Source organism: Tetrao urogallus (genome assembly GCF_951394365.1).
Source record: "Tetrao urogallus genome assembly, chromosome: 2".
Lineage (NCBI taxonomy): Eukaryota > Metazoa > Chordata > Aves > Galliformes > Phasianidae > Tetrao > Tetrao urogallus.
Window position 1 is genome coordinate 55,044,872 of NC_136814.1, and position 26,524 is coordinate 55,071,395.

Consider the following 26,524-nt stretch of genomic DNA (forward strand, 5'->3'; position numbering starts at 1 on the left):
ATGGGATTCTGACCTTCTCAGTCTTATACTCTTTGTTGGAGGACTGACTCACAATCATAGCAATAAGTTTAGCATTATTTTATTCGATTTAGAGCCCTTGCTTCAGAAATAGAGACGATGTCTTAGTATTATTCTCTAAAGAGAATCTAGCCTTATGCTGAAAGTATGACATTTTTTCTTTTATTTATTTTTTTGAATTGACAATGTGAAACATTTGTACAATAAGGAGAAATATTTCATTGAAAGGCCTTTTCATTACGTGCTGTTCAGCGGTTTGCATTTATGCACATTCATTTTTAACACCTCCATTTTCAAGTTAGAATAGAGTTGTTGGATTGTGAGTTATTCTGCTTCAGGAGGACTCATATCCTTCTGAATAGCAACAGAAGTAAAGCACAGAGAAACCCAGGTGCCAACCTAAGCTTTGTTCAATAAATACAGCTCACAGTCAGCACTATATACCCTGTTTCTGAAAACCAGGCCATGGATTATCCAATTAAATGCTCACCTTTGAAAGTTAAGATGATTATTCCATCTTCTAGTTCTTAAAAAAACTCAAGGGAACTGCTTTTCTTGGTATCTCAGTCGTGCCTTCATTTCTCCTGAGTCAGGAGTTGTGTGAAGCTGACTGAAACAGACATTTTCCACTTGTCTTGTCAATTCCATTAGGAGCTTTAGCCCCCTAGAGGGAATCAATGCACGAATTAACCAAAGATTTATGAATCCCCAAAGGGATAATTTAAGGCTGTATTATGGTACAGTGGATTTTAATTCTAGCTGAGAAAATTTGCTCCTCTAACTTTCATATTTGATTTTCTTCTTGTCAGAATATACAAGAATTAGATGATTTTTCACCAACTCCCCCCCAACTCCATAAAAGGCCTCCCAGGAAACTTCCTTCAGGGATTATAAAGAAAATTACAAATGGATTTGGATGATTTTATTTCAAAGTCTATATTGAAAGAACAAGTGATATGTCAAATGTTTAATGTCAAATTTTAAAGATAGGAAAACTACCTGCTAGCATCAAGCATGAGGGTTCAGTGAGCAGAGCAGCTTGTCATCTGGTGTAAATCAGCACTACTGTATTGAAGGAGACAAGCTCAGTTGAGCCATATTGTTTACAGTAAATGAAAACCTATCCTACTATTTCTCAGTGCCATTAGGCAGGCTGAGAAATGATCAGATGGCATTCAGGCACAGAATGAATCTAACTCTTCCTCCAATCCCATGCTCTGGTTTGCTACCTTGTTGTCTCTTAAGTTCTGTTTCCTTTTAGGAGCTGCTAACTTTGCTGTTATTTCTTCCTTTCTGCCTCCGCTGCTTTTACATTCTTTGGATGAGCCCTTAGGGACACAGTATTTTTGTTAAGTTTTCTGATCTTATAGTAAACCCCCATCTTAGCCTTTGTTTATCAATTATTTGATATTCATTTACATAATGTGATTTTGATCACATGGAATTTGTTTAGCATTTGGTGAGTGTTCCACATCTAATTACTAACACATGTTATAATTCACTGTCAAGTGAATGAGCCTTTCAAATATAACAATGCAGAAATAACTAATGGGACCCTGCTGAGCCTACTTTGTTTGGAAAAAACTGGAATTGAAAGACTTGAGAAAGGGAACTGGCTTTCTAGCCAATTAAATGGCACATACAGCGTTGGCTCTCCTTACATCAGGCTGTTAGGATGAGATGCTTAGGATGACAGTTCCAAGAACAGCGGAGAAGGAATGGCAAAGCATTGGATTTTTGCTGCTTTGTACACTGTCACCCATTTGCAGTCTGGCAAATACTTCATGAAACTTTATTCAAGTGAAAATTGGAAGACTGGTATTTGTGATTAACTGGACAGGGATGATGACTAGGATTATTATTACTATTGTTCATAGAGCATTTTACAGACAGTAATGAAATAATTGCCTCAGAAACCTGATTGCACACACTCAGTATTCAAATAAAGGGGAGAACTGAGCGGTGGCTTCTTCCACTCATCTCATGTGTTCTGTTGACCCACAAGAAAATCTCTTCTCTCTGACTTTAACTTGTTTAGTCAGTCCGCATTTTTACAGTGGAAGAGCTATCCTTCATAGACCTTTAAATAGAAATGTAAGAAGTTCAAGAGAAAATAGTATTATGTCAATCAGGAGGGAATGTTAGAGGAAATTATTGACTGAGAAGGAAAACATGGAACAAAAGTTTTGGAAAACATGGCAAAGCAGTTTGGTGGCATACATGACTGGAAAGAAGGAGCTATTGCAAAAGAGATGGAAAGCAGGAAACTTGAGAAAGACTGTGAAGATAATCAGAAAGAAAAACATAGTCTGGTGAAAGACTTTTCTAGAGAAATTATGGAAGACTGTTAAGGACACCTATAGACATAGGATTTTAGTATCTATATGACAAACACAATTTGAATGTGGAGATGCCAGACGAAGAGGAATTGGCAGCAGATTACAGGAGAAATAATCAGAATTTGAATATGCTGCTCTTTATCATGGAAACACTGTGAAATACCAGTACGACACAGGCTTTATTTCAAGAATTCTGAAGCATAGAATCAAATCTGGTGTCTGCCAACCTTGGATGTACCTTGATTTTTGAACCATTATGGCAGTGCTCTTTGAAGCTTTGAACAACTTCCAGTAGTAATGCGGAAACAAACATACCAAAACCATACAGGAAATGCATAACAAGAGCAAAGATTTAAATATTCTTGTGTTTTCCTTTTAAGATGTCATAATTAAAGCTGCTCCTTTGACTGAAAAGAAAAAAAAAAGGGCAAGCTGACAATTTCTTTTTAAGATTTGGATGCAAATACCTAAAAAGCATACACATTAACTTTGATTCATCCTAACAGTGTTTGGACAAATAATCAAGACTGCTCCCTCACAAGGAGCTCTCTCCACAGCTACAGGAGACTGATAAATACTTCCAGAGTCTGATTCAAATCCTCAATTTGGCGGTGAGCTGAAGAAAAGCTGTAAGGATTCACTGTTTTCATGGAAGGTAGACCTCAAGGCGAATGCAAAGCTGTCTCCTTTTGCAGCACCGTCTCTATGCAACTGTTGAGCACAGCAGTCCATGACATATTGAACTTTATTCTTCTTGCAGCTATTATATTTTTATGTAAGTTTGCTGTGCAATTCAAATCTCAAATGGTGAGAGAGGCAGCCTCAAACTACTTCATGGAACAAACATAGCTGACAGATACAACTTAATGCCAGAGAGGCTGGAAACTCTTCATCCTTACAGAGTTTGAAAGCATGTCTTGACAAGACCTTTACTTTAAGAGAGTGGACTAGATGACTTCCAGAGGTTCTCTCCAGTCCAAATTTTTCAGTGATTTTATGATTCCAGTAAAGATGTATTTGCTGAACAGTGCCAGTAACTTCCACATCTATTTCTGATTTTGGAACATACTTGAATGGAAATAAAAATAGCTTTTAAGTTAGCTGTTTTTTGAGTTGCTTAGTCTAAGTCTTTGGGATAAAAAATCCAGATTTTTTTCTTTTTTTGTTTGTTTTTAAAGAAAATCATAGAATTATAGAGTTGTAGAATGTCTTGGGTTGAAACGAACCATAATGATCATGTAATTTCAACCCCCCTGCTATGTGCAGGGTGGCCAACCACTAGACCAGGCTGCCCAGAGCCACATCCAGCTTGGCCTTGAATGCCTCCAGGGATGGAGCATCCTCAACCTCCTTGGGCAACCTGCTCCAATTTCACCACCCTCTGTGTGAAGAACTTCCTCCTATTATTTAACCTAAACCTCCCTGTCTCAGTTTAAAACCATTCCCCCTTGTCCTAACACTATCCACCCTTAAACCATTGTACTCTCTTCTGTTTATGTGCTCCCTTCTAATACTGGAAGGCCAAAAGTCTTTCCCTGCAGGACTGCTCTCAGTTTGTATAAATACCTGGGATTGACCTCGCCGAAGTGCCAATCATTAATTTTCAGTTAATTTTTTTGAGCATGAATCTTGGAAAACAATTTCCTGTAAAAGACTCCCTAGTGATAAGATTTCATGAATTGTTCTCATTCCCCGAATCAGAAACACGATGTGGGCTTTGAATAGGACAACAAAGTGCTGTTAATGATTAGAGCCTGTCCCAACAAGTTTCTGAGCTTCTCTGACAACAGAATCAAGCAAATGGTTTTTCACAGAAAGAAAAATTAGGGGATGCAGTGTATTTTGGCAGCAAGAGTCAAAGACTCCTTACTTCACCATACCTACTAATACCCAAGGCAATGTGGTTGATTTTATATAAACACAGGTTCTGTCCCAAGCGGACTGATGATAGCAGGTTTCTGCTTACCACCTTCATGACTTCAAAACTTCATGGGAACCCTCAGTGTTTGAGCATGATTCTTTTGGTTCTGCCTTTGTTATGTGCTTCCCACACACTGCAGTCAGCAGCCCTTAAATTTATATTTTTTTGTGTAAAACCCACACACTCTTATTGTCATCAAGAAAAATGCACACATCAGGCACTTACATGTTCTGGTTCATGCAACTAGGAAATGACCAGAATCAGACAGTATTATGGCTATTAGCAGCAGCAGCAGTAATGCTTCTCGTTGCATCAGATTCTTTTTTTTTTTTCCTTTCCTTGACATACATAGCCAATACAGATGTTTGAATGTATGAAAATATCAAATTAGTTCATCTATCAATTGCCATTAGTTGCGTTCAGGAACATAGTTAGCATTCCTTAACACTGAACATATTTGTTGCCTCTCATAGTTGAGCCAAGAGTACAAAACTTATATAAGGTATCTGAAGCAGTCCTCAAATCAACATAGAATGTAAAAGAGACATTTTTTATTAGTAATAGCTGATAATAGCTGCAGGAACTTTGCTGATTCTATAGGAATGGATTTCCAAAGAAAATGCAAATTTAAAGTCATAAATTTTGTGTTTAGTCACTTATACTTGAATGTACAAACTTATCAACCTCTTGCCTTGTCACCACATCTGAAAGTATAGCCATATAACTTATTGAGTCCTTGTCTGGTTCTGTACTAACCAATTCTGACCTACCTACGTAAATTAAATAAGCAAATATACAGGCTCATCAACCTGTCTAGTATGAAGTGGTGGTCACTGTCTGCTATGTTTTCTCTCTTGATTACATCTAGTAAATTCAGTGTGAACTAAGAGCATCCAATAATTGGTATGTTCCTCCTGCAACTTGGTTCACTGTCATATCACATGTTTTTTGACAAATGAGAGCAGGTATACCAAATCAAAGAAGAAATTAGCCCTAGTTCTTCTTGATAGCCTGTGACACAGGCTCCTCTGCAGCTTTCTGCCACAAGAAGATACCTTAAGCTGATTTGTTCTCCAAGGAGAGAAGCAGCATAACCAGAATCCCATTATTCTGTCTGTGTAACATCTTGAACATTTTGTCATTAACTTTTTCCCTTCCCCTATAAATAACAATGTCAGAACTAGCCAATAAAAATGATAATTTGGAGAGGCTTGGGACAGTAAGATCAGACACGGTGTTATTACTTTGAAGTTCATCTAGATGAATTATGACCTAATCTAGATAAGTTTCATAGCAGAAAAGTGATTAGCAAATTCATTATCTATAGCTTTTCCAGCTGTATGTTCAAAGCTACCAGGAAATATGCACAAAAGTCTTTCAAAATCTCCCCATCATTTTTCTCTTGTTGATTTCATTTTCTTGGCATCTCATCAAGTGTGACTCAGTCTTTTCTCTTTTGGAGTAAAAAAAATATCACTGATGGGGATGCTTGAGCTACCTTCTACCTGTGATTCAGGTTGGAAATAATAGAGTATGTGTACAGAGCATTAGCAACTTGGTTAATTTTGTTAGTGCAAGCCTTACCTCAGTCACATCTCCCCAAGACAGAATTTTTCCCCAGAATGCTGACATGTTCAGCAAAATTTTTGATCTTTGTGGACTGAGTGTGTGATGCTAGAGTCCCAAATCAGAAATTTTCAGCTTTTTGATAAGTATCTTTTTTTTAAACTCTGTCCACATTAACACTTGCCCTGCACTGTATGGTGATGCTATTCAATCCTTCAGCGTGAGCCAGAATTAAAGGCATATCTCTCCTTGTTCTCCACGTCCCCCATTCTTTGGTTCCCTTTTAACATTGTTTTGGGCTCACTAAGGGGAGAATATAGCAGGACAGGTGTGACGCTTTAGTAGGAAAAACACTTGGATTTTCAAATCCCCTTTCTTAGAAAAAAGATGCTTTCTAACTTATGAGTGACCTTCATTATGACTGATGGTCCATACTGAATGATAGCCCATGAAAATAGATTGTTGTCATTAGTAATTCTGGACTGTAGTGCAATGGCAGAGAAAGGTCTTGGAAACTACCATCTTACTGAGTCATAGAATCATTAAAGTTAGAACAGACCTCTAAGATCATCTAGTCCAATTGTCCACATGCCACCAATATTGCCCAGTAAATCATGTCCCTAAGTATGACATCTGCTCTTTCCTTCAACACCTCCAGGGGAGTAAAGCTTAATCTGTTTGGAAGATCTTCCTCAAAATTCAGTCAAGATGGACGCTTATTAGCATAATATACCTAAAAGTTGCTGTATAATTTTCATCTCCTGCATTCTTTCAAAGTAAGGGCAAATTGCTACCAACTCAGATGGCATCTTTCACTTATTTTTTGCTGATGCATATAACTTCCTCAGGTATATGGAGATGAGTTCCTATTCCTCCATAATAAAACTTTCACATTTTCCTCTCAAAGGTAAGCATAATGACTGTCTGGGAAATGGAAATCTCATGATTTACAAAAAAAAGGTTCAAGAAAAGCAACAGATTTGGGTCTCCACTTCCCCATTCTGCCAGTAGTGGTCAGAACAGAGGCTACCTGCAAAGGGGCTCACAGGACTTGTTGACTCAGAAACAGGCTTCTGAATTTTCCTTACTTCATATTGCTTCTTTCACAACTGGACTGATAACTTCTATGAACCTGGCTGATGAGAGATGATTTTTTTCACATGAATCACTGAAATCTCTTCACCTGCTAACAGCTCTGGATGTCTGCTGACTTCAAGCTGAGTCAGTAACTAAGAACAAAATGTTCTGGTTCCCCTCCCATAGGACCCTTGCATTCCTCTTTCCTTTGTGTAATGTGCAGTTAGGCATAGAAGTAAGTACTTTTACAGTTAGTAGTACTGCACATCAAATGCCAATCAGAGCAGGTATATTTATTACTACATACAGTTGCTTTAAAAGGCAAATTACAGTTTGTGTAGTTCTCACTGACCTCAAGGCCACTGCTTGTTAAAAATGTAATGCATGTGTTTAATATGTGAAACAAGTTCAGTAGCATATAATTTGGATGACACGTAAATCTTGTTTTTATATGAGAACTAAAGTAATTCAAATGGTTGCTTTCACTGGAGCTTCTCATACACTATCTTATCTATCCAGGAAAGCTAATCCTTAGGAGATTTACAGTGTTTAAGGTAGTTTCCAGGTTTTTATTGAACAGAGTTTTTATTGATTTGTGGAAAAAAAAAAATAAAATAGTGGTCTCATTTGATCTTAAAAATATGCCTTAATTTTTACGTTAGCATCAAGACAGGATTCAATGGAAAATTAACCAGAGCTTTTGAGTCTAATACTCTATCCACGTAGGGAAAAATATTTTTGTCATTTGTGCAATGTAATCTGGAGTAGATTGGTATGCAATAAGATCTTTAGGATATGCCTATAATTTCTTTTTTTCAGCTAGTCTGAAGCTCTCATGTCTGGATTAAGTAAGGGTAAGACTGGAGTATAGATATGCTGTCACTTTAGCATCATTTATTTGAAACTATCTGCTGGACATGTTGGTAAATTAAAGAAAACAGAACTGCAGTGCCAAATGCCACATCTTAATCTGAGCGTCACTGGTCCTCACCATGTCCTTTCAGAAGTCTCCAGCTCCAGTTCTTCAGTTGTTTCAGTCCATGGCCTTTTCTCAAGAACAGCTGGGATTTATGTCACTTCCTTATGTGACCAAGCCATTAGGAATCATATGAATGTAATATTTATTTATTTATTTATTTATTTATTTATTTTCTCAGTTGGTCAGAAGTGAGACCTTCTCAAAATATTGAAGCTTGTTCTTTGAAACAAAAAGGTGGTGCAAGATGAATAGCAGAAGCCTTTGGTTCTACTCTGCCTTGTCTACCATAGAAATCAAATTCTGGGTCTCTGGTGGAGAAAAACTGTTGTATCAAAGAAAAAGATACAGTGGAACATACTAAAAACTCTTCCTACCAAAACTATTTTTTGTGAATTTAAAAAAACGTCATTTTTTCAGCTATTCTGTCTTTAAATACCATAAATTTCATGCAACTGTAGTTGTAGCAATATTCAGAGCTCATCTTGTGCATTTTTCCCTTTGTCTCAGATAGTTTAAAAGCAAAGTGACTACAATTACTGCCATTTTACAGATGGAAGAGATGGAGCATGTAAGAAGCATATGAGTAATGGCCTTTAATCCTGGATACCTGAAATTAAAATCAGCATGAAAAATGGCAGAATTATGTGTTCACAAGCCTCTAAGCTCTTCTTTTCTGCTTCTATCTACTAATACATCTTCCCTTCTACAATGCCATGCTCTTGGAAGGGAAGCAAAGGAACTCAGTCTATGGGAGAAGCATAACCTTTCTCTGTCTTGGTGTGCCATGCCTTCTCTGTCTCTGAAGTGAATCAGAAGCTGGGGAGAGATGCTGAGCAGCCACCTAAAAATCATTTGCTTCTGCTGGTTATGCAGTATCTGGCAACTGCAATGGGTAGCTGGAAAGCTTTTGTTAATATCTCTTCTGCTTGTTTCCTGAGTATTTTTCCAAAGCAGCTTAGTTGTATGCAATAAACTCTCATTTCCTAATGCCAGTCACTGAAAGCGTATGCCAGGGGATCACTGTAAAGCCTTATTACTTTGTCCAGTCACATCATCTGGAATTTCTTGAGAAGGACTGATGCAAAAAAATGACAGAAAAGAATTGTGTTTTTCATAAGGTGTGTGAAATAGAACAAAATGTGAGAACAGGCTTCCCAACTTTTTGGACAACTCTTTGCTCTTTGATATCAAGTTTTCACAAGACCACATTTAGTCTAGGCATTCTTACAAAGCTGAGGAACAGTCCACTTGTAACAAGGCCAGGTCAACCCGTTGTCTTGTTGCTATGAGTAATGTTAAAGTTACTGGATGGATAAAAAGTGGCTCGATCCCTGGAGCTATGTACAACTGACTCTGAAGCTGATGTATTTTAACAGCTACTCTGCGCTGTGAAAGTGAGGTTAAAGTTGCAGAGGTACCTCCACGTGTACTCCTAATGTGCTTTCATTTGCTGTGCAGGTATGATTTTGACTGTGTCAGGCACTGAGAGACAGATCAGTGATGTGTCTTCTGCATCTGGCAGCACACACTTTGGAGAAGAACTGTAACACCACAGTTCTTTCCAGAAATGAGACGCAAGCAACAAAGTCATGACTGCACAGACACTTCGGAGTGTAAAATGCAATTACTTTTGCCCTTTTAAGATGGAGATCTCTTGCCTTCTCACTTCTCTTGAACTATCTATCTTTCTTCAAAGCCTGCAAAACTGAAAGCTTAAAACTTTGGGTAGACTTTTAGGAAAGGAAAAGAAAAAGAACTGACAAAGATGAAGTCTGTTTTCGGAGGAATCTAGAGATAACCCTGCTAGAAGGGCTCTTCTTTGTACTACAGTAATAGCTTTGTTTATGAAGAACGACTAGTGCAGTAGACATGGGGTCAGTGTTGAAGCTGGTGTTTCTTTTAGCTAATCTCCAGCTCTCCCACATGCCAAATTGACCTGTTTGGGATATGAAGCTCATTTATCTTTATGGGAGAATAAAGGACAGGACTGGGGAGGAATTTATCATCCTTTTAAAATACTCCATTTCCTGATAATGATGGCAGGGGCTAACACCAAATAGAGCAAATGCGTTTTCCCACGGTAAAGCCATTGGAACAGATTTCTTCCACAATTCTGAAATACAAATATCATAGAGTAGATTCTGAGTCAAAACTTCACTACATTTGAAGTGAAGGCAGAGGGGACTGACGAGTGGGTCAGGAATTTGTGACTCATATCAGTAACTCCTGTTTTGTTAAAATAAATCAGTAACAGATACTGATAAGATCATAGTTGATTGTCAGTGTAACTTTTGCAATTCATGGTTGGCAATTCTTCACCTGCTGTTTTGTTTTTTTTTTTTAAGTTTGAATTTATCAAATACCTTTACTGGATGGATTCTCTTCACCTGAGCAGACTTTAGTGCTGAAAGCGTTTGCCTTGTTGGAGATATTCTTCAGAATATCAGAACTTCAGAACTCTCAATGCATATGCAAAGGCTTTGTTTGCTACTTGTGAAATGGCTTCTGAATTATACATGCTATTTTTCACCTCAGATTGTCTGGACCTTTCACCTCATAGTGTATGGACCTTAAAGAGACTTTTTAAGATCTCTGCCTGCATTTAAACACGTTGTATGGTCTTGACTGGCATGGATGTCCCTCTTGATTTTCTTATACCTCTGTGCTAAAAATCAGGTCAGATTTGTTAATACTCATTCCAAATGACCATAGCTGGGACCTGGTGAAGCTAAACTCTTTTTGTTACCACTATTTATGCTAATACAAATCAAACTCTGACATTGTTCCTTTAAAATTTTCTTTCAGTACAGCTGAAAGACCCGAGGATTGAGCGCGAATGACCTCTTTGGGGTGGTAAGTGACTTCGCAAGCAGGGGTTTGGAAGTGCCTGGAAGGAGGAGAAGGCATCTGTGCCCTTTAAAAAAGCAAGACAAGAAAAGAAGGCTTTCAGACCCCTCTTCTGTTGCCTTGTTTAGTCATGGCTGGATTAGGATATTAGAAACTCAAGGAATGGTGTATGTTGTGTTCTGAACTAGAAAGTTAGAAGCTCATGCAGTCACTGCTGGGCTTATGTTTCTAACTATATCAGAATGACAGCAGATTATTTTTTTTAAGTCCATACCACTTCCCATGTTGTCCCTGCCCAGGAAGGTGGTGGAGGCACTGACCCAAGAGGTGTTCAAGAAATGTTTGGACATTGTGTTGAGGGACATGGTTTAGTGAGAACTATTGGTGATCGGTGGATGGTTGGACTGGGTGATCCCATGAGTCTTTTCCAACATTGGTGATTCCATGATTTTATGATTACTGCTGTAGCATGCTGGTAGTGGTCTACCAGATAGATGGAAAGAAGAAAACTTCTATATCTGCATATATATAAAATAAAATAGAAAATTATACAGGAAACAAAACAAATAACGGGTTATAAAAAAAGAAAAAAAAATTAGGAACAATGAAGAACATAAAATATTAGCAGAATTTTGAAAATTAGGAGTTGCATGGAGATAAAGGTTTGGAAGACAAAAGAACTGTACTGCACAGTGCCATTTTTACACACTATATACAAGCTAGTGCTATCTTGTATCAAAACAGCACTGTGAATTAGAACAAAGCTAACTGAGAAATCCTAGAAGGCACTGGGAGAGAAGAAGACATTCAGAATTTTTTTTCATCTCTAAGTGGGGTAGTATCAGGACAACCACTAGTCTCAAACTAGTGCTCATATTTAGAAACAATCTAAGTTCATTACTGAGAAAATGTGAAGATAACAGTGATCAGCAGACTGGTAAATTGAGAGGATAAGGCAACTGATGGAGTGATCATGATCTCATGATAAGCAAGGACATTCAAATGTGTTTTTGAATGAAAGCCTATAATCTGGGAACAAAGAAAGCTGGACACAACTGCAGAACATGGGCTTCGGCTCTGGAGAGGTGCCTGAACTGACATTTCAGCAGTTGCCCTCTGCAGAAAGCTGCAACTAAGGCAAGTCTGGGTTGTACAGAAGAGCAGGACCAGGAAGATAGTTTCTCCCTTTGTAACAGCACTGCTGGGCGGTGGTATTCAACAACAGAAACTGTTTTTCAAAAGGAAGAATGAGAAATTGGAGACAAGACAGAAGGAAAGCATAAATATGATTTGAAGGTTGAAGAATATTTCCCACAGGTGAAAATAGAAAAGTGCTTAAAGAAGGTCTGAGGTGATTTAATTACAGCACATAACAAATACAAAGAGGTACAGAAAAGGAAGGCAGCATGGTGAAGGCTTAGCAGCTGATCTTGGACAACTCTGAAGGAGGAATAATCCTTTAATGAGATAGATAAAACTTCAGGACAAGATAGGAAGTGGTTTAGCTATCCTTTAGAGCCTTCAGATCAAACCCTAATGCCGATTTCTGTTGGCAGGTTCAAGAAAGAAATGTAATCACATGTGATATAATAGGAGGAACATCAAATAACCTAGTGCTCCCATTAGGAGCTAATGGAGTGATATATCTAAACTCCCCCATGATTGCACAGTTCATGAGAACTTTTCAAATTTTAGAAAGTTGGTCCTGTGTATTATTTTCATGTTCACTGGAGTTGTAACATACATTGCAAAACATATCTTTTGTGATCCTAATTATGAAAGCAATCAGGAGAAACAACTTTAATGCAGTGTCTGAAAAATATTAAAAATTACTATGTGCTGAGTTATTTCATATGAATATAGTAAGCACCACAATGATTGCTGGAATTAGTGGTAATTAATAATCCTTGTGACATTGTAAGAGGACAGAAGAGATAATGAAAAAAAATATACTTCTTAGGATAGCAACACCAAGACAGTCACAATGAGGTCTATTAAGAGAACATCTTCTGGAACACAGCAGCTCTGGGACTTGACTCTGTGGCCACTGTAATGGTAAATGTATCCTGCTGTCTCATTACTATTTTGGAAAATGCTACAAAAATTCCATGCTTTTGGGGTGATTTGTTGTGCATATACTAAGAACAGCTGAAGAAACAGATTAATAATTACAAACATGAACTAAAGCCTGAAAATTCCCCTATTTCCTTCAATTTAAACATGTTACCATGTACTGAGGAATTAAGAGGAACTCTCATATGTGTTAAATAAAACCTATGCAAGTCCTGAATCTTGTTTGTATATGTGTATATGTGGCTATATATGATGCAGCACACATGCATAGTGATCTGCAAGCATAGATATAAATGTTCTGGCCAAAGTGGAAAAGATATTAAAACAAAGTCACCTATGAAAGTGCAAAAAAACTAAACAAACAAAAAAAATCTTTTTCAGCATGGCACTGTGTTTATGAAACACAGAAATACATTCCTTGTACGTGGAATTTACCTGCTGTTATGGGTGGACATAAGATCTGTAAATGGCAAGGTGTGGTTTCCTTGCATTGTTTGGGGGAGTGTCTGTTTGGACAGATTTAAAACAGTGATCCAAAAGTTTGACAGTAGCAGCATGAAAACATGTTTTTCAAAAATGATAGGCATGTTTCTGCTATTCTGGTACATTCCATGCTTCTGATTCAAAGGAATACAAACAAACAAACCTTCATTAAGCTATTACATACCTAGGCAAAGTAAAATGCTTTCTAAGTTACTTGTGTGCTAAGACAATGGAATTTGTAAGAGGCTTTTTGAAGAAAAGGTCAGTGCAGTAAATTTAGGGTTTATGTATATTTGAGTGTTGCATCTTGTAAAGTGTGTTTCTATATGCCACAGGTAGGTAACTCTTGATAATGTTCTATGGCAGAAATATGGTTTCTCTATGAACATCTTTTTTCTTTTTTTCCCAGTTAGTATTCTGTACTAGAAATATCAAGTTCCAATTTAGCTTTATTGACTTTGGCAGCACTTGCAGAAAATCTATCAGATAACATCATTTGTATCCAAAACTTCTGAAGAACTTTTCTTATTGTCCTCAAGGACTTACAAAAGGGAATATGGAGCTGGGCTCCCACTCAATGAAGCCACACGTGTTTTGCATGCGTATGAGGTATGGATAAGTCAGAGGCCTAGAGGAGGTAAGGAAGGAAGCAGGGTATGTCTGGAAGCACTACATAGCACTTCAAACAGACAAGCAGACAGCTTCCATCTTGTCAGTTTGGTTATAAACACCACCGTGACCATCCAGCCACAAGCTGCATATATCTTCTACAAACTTAGAATCCAAAAGAAGTTTTGCTGTAATTGTGCCAGTGGTATTCATCTCTGTGGTTTTAACATGCTTCATGAATGTTGTTTGTAGGTAGTGGTATCAGACTGAACCTGGGAAAGATTCACCCCCTTATTAAAAACAAAAACCGAAACAAACAAACAAAAAAAACCCCCCAAGAATACAGAATCTTTATCTATGGTTCAGAGAGTTTACAACTGAGTCCATGCCAATCCTCCTGTTGTGTGTGATGAAGAGAATTGTGTAGATGCAGTGCTGCTGTCTGGAAACCAAAAAATCTCTGAAGTTATGAAACACACACAACATACATTCACTTCAGGTAGTATTAGGCATTTAGATCCTTTTACAGACAGAATACAGAGATGATAGGATGTTGTTTGTAAGGACACTCAGGCATTGGTCTTCTCAGTGTTGCAATGCCTAATTGACTATTATTTTGTTTCAAAAATGGCTTGAGATTCTAAAGCTGAGGTTTAAAAGGAACTGAGGCACTTAAGTCAGAGTAATGTCTAATTCCTTCTTATTTATCCAATATCTTTCTAATGGAAGATGCAAAAATTGTCACAGACGTAAAGACTGAAATGTAAATTTTCTTATTCATGGATCTGCTTTGAAGAATACCAATTCCATCTTCTTCCTTTGCTGTTTTTACATCAAAGAGTCTTGTATTTTTTGCTTTATGATTACAGAGCTTCTGTAGGGAGTTGGAAATGTTTTTGTCTTGGTGACAGAAGACATGGGGTTGCATCCTGTTAAGTGTAAAAAAACCCTAACTCTTGAAAATTGAGTAAAATAATGTATGATTGAGCAGACTCATGTCTCTAGAGACAACTCTAGATAGTTAAAGATAGATAAGTCAATCTCTACAAGCTTCAGGCTTACTTGATTTGCCTTGCATACATATACTTGGTAAGTGGGTAAAATGGTACCCAGTGGAAGAATAATGAATTCACTCTGAACCTCCAAAGTTTTAGGTGAATGCTGTTAAAATTTGACAATTTTCTCTTGATTTAAAAGAGATTTTAATGTGCTTGAATATACTGAAAAGAATTCATGGGCCCATGTAAAGTTTCTAATGGTCAATAGTATTTGAAATATTAAAATGTAACTCCTCTCTTTTCATAAAATTTCCTAAGATTTGTTGAATAATGTTGCAAGCTGGAAAATCTACATACGTGTTTCTGAATTCACTGTGTAATTAGTTAATTGAAACACTGTAGCGCTTAACATTTAATCCAATTCCCTCATCTCTTAAGATTTAATGTCAAGATCTCTCTGATGGAAATAATTATTAAAACAATCCATCTTCACGCTGACCTGAAAAATCGTTGAGAGAACACTGTGATGGGTTTGTTCGGTTCTTATTTCTTCCTGATCATGTGGAATTTCTACAGCACCACTGCAAGAGTTTTTACATTTGAATGATTTCAGGTAACTGCAAAGATAAGAAAACTTCTCAAGATATAGGTTGTACTAATTCTATATTAAAACTGACAATTCAATTTCAAGCCCACTTACAACTGGTTAAATCACTGGTTACTGTCTTTGCTTTTTTCAAATCAAAGCTTCTTCAAACATATTTACTTATTAATTTTTTACAATGATGCAGAGAATATATAGAGAAACTTCAGATACCTTTCTGGTTGAGATCCATACATGATGTATAGATCAGATCCTGCTCCAAAGGGCTTTCAGTGACAGTAAATTAGACAAACTTGCCCAAGACTGCATAGAAACAGCTTTCCTTCTTCCTGTTCCTTTGTTACTGCAACAGATCACACAGTATCCATTGCCTTGCAACTTACCATAGAAAAAAGAAAAAAAAAGAAAAAAACCTTCCTCCTTTACTCATTTCTATGAAGAGTCTCTCAAGAAAATGAAACAATTAGTCCTGTTTCATAGCTGAAGACTGGACTAGATCAAATCACAGGGATCTGTTTAGGTTGTATACTGTCTGGCTTATCACATCTTCTCTTTCCTTTGAGACAGACATACTTTGAAAGAGTATGTTAGGTTCCAGAATCTATGCCTTGCCTTGGCATCCTGTATTTGTGTGTGTATGTATGTGTGGGAAGGGAGATTACTTTATTAATTGTAAGAAAATATCCTTCAGGGATTATGCTGAATTATACTTTTTTTGCAACCCCTGAGAGAGGGCATTTCAGATGATATCCAGTGACATGCCTAACATGGCTTTTGCTGGTCCAACATGTCATCTATTCCTCTTTCAAATAAGGCTAATATTGTCACAAAAGTAGACCACATCAGTGCCACAGTAAACCTCCTCAATGAGGCAAGGCCCACAGTTTGACTCTGTACTCTTCTCTGGACTAAAGTTTATGGAGAGTAATTAGAACTGCAAGGTGGTGTTGCTACATTGGCATTATGCTGTCTTCAGTTCAAGGAAAGGTACATTGTAATAGGTTTTACTAACTTGAGTGTTTTACTTGCCTGATGTGCTGATGTTACTTCCTGTCTGTGTGTCAGCTCTGGCTCTTGGCAAGGTATTTCATTGCATGATGCTAACCTGTGGCAATAACTCCTCTGAGAGGCAATTATTCACCACATTTATGTGACCCCTTTTTACATTCCTATTTGTTCTTCCCTGAGCTATCTTATTTAAAATATTGATGTTGCAGCAACATAGTGGGTTTCCCTGGCTTGGAAATTGAAATTTTCAATCACTGAACAGCATGATAAGGTTCATTTTGCTTAAGCTGACTTGCCATTAAAAGTGTAATGAGGAACATCTTATTTCTCAGCAAAGATTGATTTGTCTCCTATATGTGGGTCAGCAAATTTATTATATATGAATATAATGTAACACTGTTGTGAGAATTTGAATGCCAGCCTTATATCAGCTGCTGAATAATCACTCTTTGCTTTATTTAGCATGGCATAGTTTGTTTGTCCTTTTCTGCACATAAAAGACTGAACTGGCTGTGCTTATTCCAGTTATGGGTACACAGGGACATTGGAAAGACAGAGAGGAGGTGGAAAACTTCAAGAGGTGCTCTGAAAGTAGAGACTCCTATTTTGTTACATCGGCCCATGGCGTCAGAGGTGGATGTTGGTGTATGACAGTAAAGGCTGAACTTTGCCTGCAACATTCCATTACAAGTTGCTGCTGTGTGACATATGGCAGCAGAGGGGCAGTCTGACACAATGACATGGAAGTGTATATGAAGCAAATGTGTGTTACTGAATTCCTTCATGAAGAAAAAATGATACCCATTTACATTCACTACTGCTTGATGAGCATTAAAGAAAAACAAAGAATGGATGTTAGCACAGTGAAGTGGTGGGTGGTACATTTCAGCAGTGATGACAGAGATGTGAAAGACAAGCCATGTTCTGGATGGCCGTGCACAGTGAAATGAAAAGCATCCTGATCAGCTCATCCACACAAATTGGCAGATTTTGCAGGGGGATTGTGTACAGAGCTGAATATCAGCTTCAATGCATTGAAAATGACGGTGGCAATATTGGAATTTTGCAAAGTATGTTCCAGGTTGATCACATGAATTCTCACACAGGAACAGAAAAAACACTGTATGCAAGTTTGTCCAGACCTACTGAACCAAACAGAGCAGAATTTGACAGTTTCCTGGTGTTACCACTATGAGCTGGACTCAAAATGGCAGTCTATGGAGCGGTGATGTGAATTCCCCGTCAAAGGAAATACTCAGGATGCAAATCTCAGCAAGTAAAGCGATGTGCACATTCTTTTGGGATAGAAAAGGGGTGATCCTTCTGGATTTCCTCAAACCCAAACAAACCATCAACTCTGACCACTATGTTGTGACACAGACTAAAGATGAAGGCTCTGACTTCCACAGTAAGCCAGAGAAGACAATCTTTCTTTCAGCACAGTAATGCCAGTACCCATACAAATTTGAAAACTGCAGAACACACTGCCAGTCTTGACTTGACTGTTCAACCACACCTACTGTACAGACCAGATTTGTCAGCTCCCGTCTTTCAGCTGTTTGGACCAGTGAAAGATGGCAACATTTTCCTAGCAACAATGCCATCATAGCAGCCCTGAAACTGCGGGTCACCTCTGCTTGTGGAGATTTTTATGAGCATGGCACGCAGGCTCTTGTTCATCTCTGACAAAAATGCATAGCTAATGGTGGTGACTATTTTGAAGAAAAAAAACAACTCTTCTGTAGCTGAGAACTTGCTCTATCAGGGAGTGTTATTGTGTGCTTTGTATCTGTTGTATTTTCCATGGAATAAATAAGAGGCATTATTTTCAAAATTATCTACAAAAATCTGTAGCTACTTTTGTTCATATGGAGATAAAACTTAATTAAGAGATTGTTTATATGAAAATCAAAGTGTATGGAAGGAGTAAAATGAAAAAAAATTATGGCGCACTTGAAATCCAGGTTGAATTTAATAATCCTATTTATAGTCTTTTTCAAATGGAAATTCAAGACTATTATGCTATTGACTTCAATGGGGTTAGCTTTTTCCCCTTTATATAAGAGTTACAGTAAACCCCAGTAAGGACCTAAGTTGTCCTGCTGATGTGGAGTATTTTTGTAGCTGAAGATGAGTGTATTCCTAAGGCTTTGACAGGCAACATGTTCACTAAATGATCTGTCCAAAGAGGAAGAATGTGGCTTCCTTGCCTAGGAATTAGGCACTCATCAAGGAAGAGATTGGATAGGTCCTATCCTGTCCTTCTGTCCAGTTGTGTTGGTTCTTTTTTGTGTGTGTTTTTCTTGGTTTTGTTTGTTTCTCTACAGTTTCACCACAGCTTTCTGCTCCCTTAGTTTGTCAACTATGGCTATTTGTGAATCTGCATAGAAAACCAGATCACTGAGATGACCCATGTGGAAAAATAACATTCCAGAATAAGTGTTTTCCATGCTTCTAGCATTTTGCCCTGCAAAGTCAGGGCATATTTTTTTTAAATCTACAAGTAAAATTACTACAGCTCTTTAAAATTTTTAAAAGATCATTTCTTACAGAACTATCTTCAAGTCTCTTTAGAGAATAACACCTACACTGGAAAAGAAGTATTTGCAATCATGCTCCAATGATGACAGCTATCCTGAGAATGAGTTTGGCACATTCATTTTAACAGAAAGAAAAATTTTGTGCCCTTCCTTTGTGTATTTTAAGAACAGGTTTCTTTGCAACCAAGAGAGGTGGTATTTAATTCCACATACTCAAGTTCTGTGACTTTTCTGCTCTGCATTTCTTAGTTCCAACTATAGAAGGCACTCTTATACTGCTGTCTGCAGCTTGAGAAGACCTGCTCCGGGAGCTGAACTCCTGGGCCAGTAATGTTTGAACTGTTGGTTTTGATAGAGGAGAGCAGTAAATGACCTACTCCAGGACATAAAGCAAATGGTACACAGAGCAAATAAGCAAATACATTAATCTGTATTTCTTCATAGGTAAATACCTTTTTAAAATGTTAAAGAAAGTTATTTACATCTAGGAAAAGAAAAGGTCCTCTGGGACATGCCATGGTAAAAAGCTCTGAATAGCTATAAACCATCATGTCTCATCTATGCAGGAACTCTTCTTTAGATTGGTTTGATACTCTGAATGTTATACAAGAGTTTCTCAAAGCCATCTTTCCAAAGCACTGGTGTTTTAGAATGAAGTTTGTGCTGTATAAAATCCTGCCAATCAGTCCAAATAGGCTGTTTTTCCAAAATGCCTAAATTAGCTACTTGTACCGTTTAGGATTATCTGAAATTGTCTGTTTTGATAAGCAAAAAAGAGATGAGTGCAAAATATGTATGTATGAATGCACCGAAATGTAACTTCCTCCTCCATCATCATGAAAATGATAAAGAAAAGTTGTTGGGTAGAGCTATCTCTTACTACTAACAAATGCTTGGGAGCCACATGGTTTGGAAAGGCAGGCGATAAAGAATGTCCTGCTCTGCTTCCAGCTCCCCTGGGACACATGCAAGTGTCTCCCAAGTGCAGGCTCTGTAGCCTGATCACGTCACTGGAAGATGAACCTAGAGGCTCAGAAACAGCTCAGTTTCCTTTCTTCTTGAAGCAGAAGGACTTTCACACAAAGAAACTACCAGGAAGACAATTTCCTGCCAATTGCAAATATATTGGCAAAAAATATAACAATACTGTAGGAATTAATACTAACTTCATTATACAGTATTTTAAAATTCACTTTTCCTTTCCTTTCTGTCTCTCAAGAAACCTGTGATATCACCACAAGTGACCTGTGATATCACCACAGAACTTCTCTGATGTAGAGCTAGCTGATTTTCTTTCATTATTCTTATTTCTTTCTATTTTAACCTTTTGGTTTGCAACATTTACTTATTTGGGTTCCAATTTTCTTCTCCATCAGTGGGATTTTCCTTCTCTTTTCATGCCCTGAACTAACCAGATGTATATTGAAATTCATTTTGTTTCCTAGATCTTACGTTCCTTCGTCACCCATAGCAATTTTGTCTCAGCAGAAGAAAGGCAGACATTCCTCTCTATGTGCACAAATGACCTTATGAAAGATCAATACAAAATCATTGTACAGCTTGGACATCATTTCCAAGTGGGAGTCTGGTCCTAACTCTCTCTCTCCTCTCCTCTCCTCTCCTCTCCTCTCCTCTCCTCTCCTCTCCTCTCCTCTCCTCTCCTCTCCTCTCCTCTCCTCTCCTCTCCTCTCCTCTCCTCTCCTCTCCTCTCCTCTCCTCTCCTCTCCTCTCCTCTCCTCTCCTCTCCTCTCTCTCCTCTCCTCTCCTCTCCTCTCCTCTCCTCTCCTCTCCTCTCCTCTCCTCTCCTCTCCTCTCCTCTCCTCTCCTCTCCTCTCCTCTCCTCTCCTCTCCTCTCCTCTCCTCTCCTCTCTCTCTCTCCTCTCCTCTCCTCTCCTCTCCTCTCCTCTCCTCTCCTCTCCTCTCCTCTCCTCTCTTTCCCCTGTCACTTTATTTCCAGCTCTTCTAAAGGGAGTTTGGCATTTTTCTTTGTAGACTTCATCTTTAGTCTCCATCAGGACTAGATATGAAGGTAGATCATATCTGATATGCTATCCACGTGAAAGTAAAAGCTGAACAGCTGTGTGACTTGGCACAGTGAACAACTATAAACAGAAGAGTAATTTAGCCCACTGGTGGGCTGTATCACTGAACATCATCAAAAGTTGGCAGATAAGTAATGGAAAATGAGTTAAATGTCATTCTGCCTTTCTATAGCTTGTCATTTTTTTTTTTCTTCAGAAAGATTAGACAAGTTTAGCATGTTTTGGCATTACTCAATTGTTGCTTGATAATTACAGGTGCAACGCTCAAGAATACTAGCATTTTCTTTATTCTTTAGCAAAATAGGAAGCTCATGTACAGACCTGAATTTTGGAATGTCTAAAGTATACCCGCCTCTTTGGGCCATCAAATCTTTTTACATGTATTGTGAGCCTTTGAAAAGGAAGTGGAACATAAGATAATTAACAGTTGAACAAAAGATATTCAGAGGGAAGCTGCTTGTGAAATGAATACAGATATATCTAAATGAGGAGTTGAACAGTATGAGAGAAGAAAGCAAACACAGTCTACCACAGATACTCAGTGCTGTGATTATGCCTATGAGAAACACCATAAAGGACTACTTGTGTACAGCTCTTCTGACAAGATACTGAACTGAATAAAAATGCATTTCACTCCTTCAGCACTTCTTCAGTAGGGAGGCATTTTTCTTGTAGAGTGACTTTTTTCAAAGTTTTGAAGTGCAGAAATAATTAAAAAGGGTAACAATCACTGTAACAAAACTGGAGTACAACATATGGCCAATCCTCAGTGTATTTACAGCCTGCGCAGCTATCCTGAGGGGAAAAAAAAACCCCAAAAACATTAAGATCTTGCTGAGTATTGTCTAGTGTTTCCAGATTTTTCAGATTTTTATCTTCCCAAAATGTGGGATTAAAGCATGCTCCTTTGTAAAGCAAGAAATCCAAACATGATTTTACTTACTTATATGAATTCAAGAGCTGAAGTTATCACAGAAAGAAACACAGCATTATGGGATTCATAAAGGTGTTTGCAAAGCTTGGTCACACTGCAACATGTAAAGTTGTCATCTTGTCACATCAATAGCTGCTGAGTGCAGAGCAAGTAGTCAGTACATTGGGACTGTCAACTTTTTATTGTAGTAGAAGTTTTTCAAAAGCTTACAGTGAAGTCTGAAGAAATACGATGACTGGATCAGTCTTTTTCCTAAGAATATGCACTTGTATCATGTACTTAACTCCAACCGACGTGCCAACAATATTCTGATGATGTATTCATTTTGCTCATTTGTTCATGACAAACTCTTAACTTGAGATACTGTTTTTTTTTCCTTATGCATCAGATTTTTAACATCATCCAAAAGACCAGGAACAAAATAAGCCGAGGACATCACTGCCCATACAAAACCTGTGAAGACTGTTTAAGTGCCTGTATGGGAACTGTTGAGTCACAGCCTGAACAACTGATTGATCACCTGGGAAAGGAGCTGGTCAGCCCTGGGAGCACAGGTGAAGGCAATTCACCTGTGTGAATGGAAGGGGTGGAACCTGGCTGCACCTCTCTTAGACCTCACTTAAGGGCGGACTGCTACTGCTGCAGGATTTCTAGTTGGAGGTCCTTCTCCTGTGGAGTCCTTTCTGTAAGCTTACATCTTTTGAGATGGGTGAACACCTTGATTTTTCTTGTGGAGTACCATCCTATCTGCTCTGGTTTCTTTGCTGTTACATTCTCATATCACCCTTCTACTGTATTAATCCTTCTGATTGCTACAGTGCCACATAGGTTTTTGGAAATCTCTGTAGATGTTGTAAACTATGCAATAAGTGACAAGTATCAGGTTAGTCTCACAAATTTTTACTTGTTAGACCTGAACTCACAGTTTAAAGAGGAGATCAAATGTAGTGTATGTTCTTCAGAGATATTTATAAATAGTAAAATATAGCAGGTTCATGTAGGAGTAGCTGTGTATGCTGTTGTTGGTATGTATTGTAAAAGTCACTGCGTGAGCTTGCTGAACATGGTATCTGCATACAAATGCTGGGTGTAAGTTGATGGATTGTGAATTATCAGCCAACAGAATGGAGGAGACTGTGGGATGTGGAGACAAGCACTAGTGTCTTTAAACAATTTCTTTCCAAAATTCTCAGTTTAACAATGCTTTCCAGTTACTATGCATTTCTAACTGGAAAGGAGGTTATCCAAAAGTGCCATTAAATTCTATGGATTTAATGAAACATGAAGATTTAATGTTCATCAGGGATCCTGGATTTCTCTGCCCTCACTTGGCTGATTTGAGGGGGAGCAGAGTGGCCAAGCTGCAGGGGTGCAGGCAGGCTGCTTCACTGGCTCCATTTCAGCAACATGCTCAATGCCCAACAGCTGATTTGCCTCTTCCTCTTCTACTTGTACTGCATGTGTTCCCATAGCATGATGTTGCTGGTCTCTTTTTCTTTCTGAAAGAAGAGATACTGAGGTAAGTGTCTAAAAATTACTTCATTTATAACCTTGCGCATTGCTAGATACAAAAAAATCTGCACCTAGTCAAACTGTGCTGGAAAAAAGAGCAGAAAGGAAGCAGAATTATAATTCCTTTCCTGCTTTGCATTCATCCCCTTGCCCAGAAATAATTTGTGTCTAGTTTCCCACTTACAGTAAGATCTTTTTGATTAAAATTTCCCTAGGATCAGGTTTTTGGTTCTGCCCTATCCTGCTGTTTGAGGTCACACAAAGACCTTAATGAAGAGTTAGGATGGAGTAAAAGTGGCCTCAATACATCTAGGATACAGGCCCTTGGGACACTTCCTCAAGCTGGAAATGGGAAGCTGAGATTCACCACCTGAAACAAGGCTTTCCCATCAGACCAAACTACCCTCTGGCATGGAATAAGGATGAAACTTGTTCTCCATGTGAGGTCAAGAATCTCAGAAAAGAAACAGCAGATTGTGATGTACTGCCTGAAGGAAGAAACAGGCCCTTGTCCTTGGCTGCTGCCAAGGCAACACTGACCTAGCATCCTCAGGTTTTGTCTTTAGGTCTGGTGGTTGTTGGGACTGAATGAGTAGGAGAAAATCTTTATTGTTCAGCTGTGCATCTGTTTATGCTCTTTGTGATGGGTCAAACAATGAATAGGACCCAGCTGTGTTTTCATGTGGAGCCAGCTGGAAGGGTTTGGGCTTCTGAGGGAGCACCAGCTGAGATTTGTTAGTGCAGTGCTGCCTGAAGGGTAAGCATAGAGGGTGGGTGTTTGGCTCCAGACAGGCTGTACAGGCCCTTGTCATTAAAACATCCTGGAGTGTGATGGGAAGCTGTGCTGGGTAATGCTAAGGCAACTGGCAGTTGTCGTTGACCTCTAAACAGGATGAGGGAGCAGCGGCAGTAAAGTAGAGAGACAGTTGCTGGCGCTGCTTTGACAGACAGACACATAAACAAAGCCAGGGAGGAAGCCCTCCTTGGGGCTGCTAAAGGAACATCAAGCTATAGGATGTGATGATGGGTGTATATGGCTAAAAATAGCTGCAAAAGCATAATGTGACTTAAAAGATATGCTGTAAATGCTCCTGTTCTATTTTTAGAATGGGCTGTGTGGTTTTTTTTTTTTTTTTTACTTAATCGAGGTGCCTGTTTTTCACATTACTTAGTGACTTTATAGGCTTTTTAAGTAAGAAGTGGAAACTGCATAAAACAAACAATCTTTGCTTGTTTTCTAAAAGAAATGAATTAGAAGCTATGAAGATTTGGGAGACTGTCATACAGCTTCTCAGGTAGTGTTCTAAGAGGCCCAGTCACTGCAGTTTGATGTTTGGGTGTAAAATTTCTTATAGTTAAGATTGTTCAGATATAGACTGGAAGCCAAAGGCTAGGGAGAACATAAGCAATGCTTTGCTGGGGTTCTGATTATATTCTCAGGGTCTGGGGATATTGATCACATGTATTTGAGAGTGCTGTTCCCTGGAAATTACTCTGCTATGGAAATGTAGGTGTGCTCTTCTACCTTCATATGCAGGTAGTAAGGGAATCTTGTGTGTAATGCTTACTATGCTACCAGATCTCAGTATTTTTATTTTTTTTACTTAAAACAGCGCATTTTGGCTTTTTTTTTTTTTTCGTTATTAAGAAGGTCTGAAAAAGAATAGAACAAAACACATTTATTGCAAATAGTTCTTCTGCTGGTTTAGAAGTGGTGATATAACATTAAAGGTGTTCACATACTTAAAGCATTTGTGGATGTGGTCATTTGTTTCTTAGTGGAATTATTCATGTGGTACAGAGGAGGATGAACTGTGGTTAAAAAGCAAACAGTCACTGGGAATAAGATGCATGCTGGCACATTTTTATCAGATAACAGTTTTATGACCTTTGAGGAATTTTGTGTAGCACTCCTACTGGGGGTTGCTATGCTCGTAGATCTGAATTTTCCATTTTCATTTGTAATGCTCAAACTACATTCACAATGGCCTTTTTGGCTCTTACAGTAAACTAACAAGTGAATATTACTGTTTACATACACAACACAAAAACCCATGCTCAGTAGTTTCTGGTAGAGACATTATTACTGTGTACTGACATGAGTGCTTGGTTTAAGGAACAAATTAAATTAACAGCTGCTTTGTGTTACAGTAACATGCTGTGTCAGACTTTGTCTCTCAAAGTCAAGGAGAGGTAAAGCTTTTCACGCCCTCAAGTCACCTGGCCGGATAGAAATTGCATAACAACTTCACTTTTATTCAGGCTGGCAGTGTAATTTCCAGCATGACAGTCAGGCTCATTTCTTTCTCAGCAGGGCATGCTGTGCTTTCTGCAGTGTGCAACTTCCACAACTCCATTCCTTTACTAAGGTTTAGAGAGGAAATGTCAGATTCTCTGAAGCAATATTGCTCACCAGCTTGCAAACATCCCCAGGCTGTCAAATTTTTCTTTTGTGACTGCAGGAACAACCCAGGAAGATGGAAGGCTTTCATTGTTAAATCTCTGCAAGAACTGTTTAAACACACACGAAGTTAATGCGTGCATTCTCTACAATGACTTTCCTCAAACTGGAGGGGAGAGTTCAGTTCTTTCTTTGGCAGAGCATATGGAGCAGTATCTGCCCAGAAGGCAGGAACATAACTTGTCTTGAGGACAAAGGTAAATGCCTTCCTTTTTCTTCTCTGAAGGCAAAGGAAAAAAAAAAAAAAATAAAAATCATACAAAGTACAAAGGAGCAGACTTGAGAGGTGGAAGTGCTCATCTTTTTCTTTTTAGGCTTGGGGGATGACTAGTATGATATGTCAAAATGTGGCCTAAAACAATACATGTGTTTCTTTTGAGGGCAGGTTGGATTTTTGAAGATCACTGAGAATGGAGATCCCATAGCACTTGTGCAATCTGTTCTTGTTTTACTTCATGGTAAAGTGTTTTCTTGTTCACATGGAACCTACTATATTTGATTTATACCCATTAC